The sequence below is a fragment of the Giraffa tippelskirchi genome, chromosome 12 (assembly GCF_054371585.1).
Source record: "Giraffa tippelskirchi isolate mGirTip1 chromosome 12, T2T-mGirTip1v1.2.pri, whole genome shotgun sequence".
In the NCBI taxonomy this organism is placed as follows: Eukaryota; Metazoa; Chordata; class Mammalia; order Artiodactyla; family Giraffidae; genus Giraffa; species Giraffa tippelskirchi.
The window spans coordinates 135,655,349-135,657,344 of record NC_137286.1 but is presented as its reverse complement, the minus strand read 5'-3'; the positions used below and the strand labels follow the sequence as shown (position 1 = coordinate 135,657,344).

The following is a 1,996-nucleotide window of genomic DNA, read 5'->3' as shown; positions in this document are numbered from 1 at the left end:
TGCATGGAAAATCTCATGAACAGAGGAGCCTGGTGGGCTACAGTCATAGTGTCACAAAGAGTTGGACATTATTGAGCACAGGCAGTGACAAGTGCTTCTGATATCGAGCATCAAGAAGTGCAGAGGTGTAATGTAATGAGCGTCCCAATAAACAGCAGCTGCCCCTTATTCTGTTCTGTATGACAAGGATGTGCTTTTGCTTAAGTATCATATCACATTTAATTTTTATGTTTTTGGTATATGAAAATTTATTACTATCATGCTTTCATCATCAAAATTTATGATCTTGGTCTTTCCTTCTTGCCTTTGTATAAGGCCAAAGAAGAGACACTGACTACTTTGACAGCCTTAAAGCAGACTCCAGGAATATCACCAATAGCATGACCTTTGCAACCAAATCCAACAACCAGAACTTCATCATTTTCCTCAATAAAATTCAAGCAACCATCACTGGGTACAAAAGGCTGTGATTTTTTTCCATTCTTGGTGAACTGAACCCTAACACATTTCCTGATGGCAGAATTTGGCTGTTTGGCTTCAACCCCTATTTTTTTGAGCACAATTCTCTTGGCATGAGAAGTGCATCCAAAAGTGTTGGCCTTGAGGGCTGTGCCCAAATGGGCTTTCTTGTACTGTTTATCATGCCGCTTCTGGACTCCTCGGTGGCTACAGAACTTTCTGGCAAAACCACAACACTTGCTCATCCTATCAGCATTGAGGGCCTGAACAAAAGACTATCATGTTTAATTTTAACACAAGCTCAGAGGGTATTAGGATGTTAGGACCCCCATCTTACAGAGCTTAAGGACCTTGCTAGAGGTCATAAGACTCCTAACTGACAGATGCAGCCTCTGAGCTCCAGTTGAACCACCCAGCTTGTCCCGGCTCCACCTGTGTCCCGCGGGACCAGGAGGTCTCTCTGCCCAAAGATCTGCTCAGCGGCTTCAGCCTGACTCCCTGGGTGGGTCCGTGTGGTCCCTCCAGGCGCCTGCAGCCCCTTTGCTCCTATTGCCCCTGACTCCGGTCCTTCCTTCTGCAGGGCAGCCCCTGAGAGCCCCACGGTCCGCAGAAGGACACCCTTGCCCCGTTCTAGCAGCTTCCCCCTGCAGCCAACTCCCGGGGGTGGGGTCAGGCCAGGTTGTGAGAAGAATCAGGAGAGAAGCAGGAAGGGTGTGAGCTTGTGGTCAGCACCTTCCTCTGACCTGGGACCTCCCCCTCTTCTCCTGCCACTTCCTGCCACTCAGGGCAGCTCTTCTCCACACCCCACCCCGCTCCATTACAAGTGTTCCTGTAGCTCTGCTGCGGATCAGAGTCCCCAGGGGAGGGCTCAGAATGCAGAGTCCTAGGATCCAGCCCCAAAGATCTGATCCAACATCCCAGTGGATTGGGAGGCAGGGGGTCCTCTGAAAACATTCTGAGAAGCATTTAACAGACCTGCCACTCACATCTGTGGGCCCTGGGTCAAGAGTATAATGAAGCCCATCCTTTATGTTTAAATATTTAAAAGGTATAAATCAAACTAACACACTGTCAAGTACACCCTCATAACCACCTGGCAGGCTGGGATTCCTGGGCCCTGGAGTTTGGAACCAGAAGGCAGGACAGCAGAGGTGGGGGTCGCCCCAGCCCCCAGCCCTCCCCCTGCTCTTCCCACCTCTGGCTCTGACCCTCTCTGTGACCTGAGGAATCTGCTGCTCAAGCAAGAGCACCCCCAGCCTTCAAGTCCAAGCTCAGACCACCCTCTTCTGCCCCATAAACAGCTGAATCTTGACCACCTGTTGGGCTTGGAGATGGGCACCAGGAGGGAGGCCTGCGCTGGCGCTGGGAGCAGGGGTTCTGGGGTCCAGGTGCTCAGGGCACGGCCTGGAGGAGGCGGGGCTCCAGGTGGCCACACCCCCTGGTCCTCTCTGCCTGCCCCTGGGGGAGGGTGCAACCACAGGATGCCCTGAGCAGGGCCTCTAAACCAATGCTTCTCTAACTGTACTGTGAGCAGGAC

The 1,996-nt window shown here is 52.1% G+C and overlaps 1 pseudogene across 1 annotated transcript; it reads right to left on the bottom strand.

Moving 5' to 3' along the window:
* Positions 1–222: 222 nt before the first annotated feature.
* Positions 223–704, bottom strand: LOC145530196 (small ribosomal subunit protein uS12 pseudogene; annotated as a pseudogene). The gene has a single exon (XR_014071537.1). The product of XR_014071537.1 is annotated as a small ribosomal subunit protein uS12 pseudogene (transcript).
* Positions 705–1,996: the final 1,292 nt, after the last annotated feature.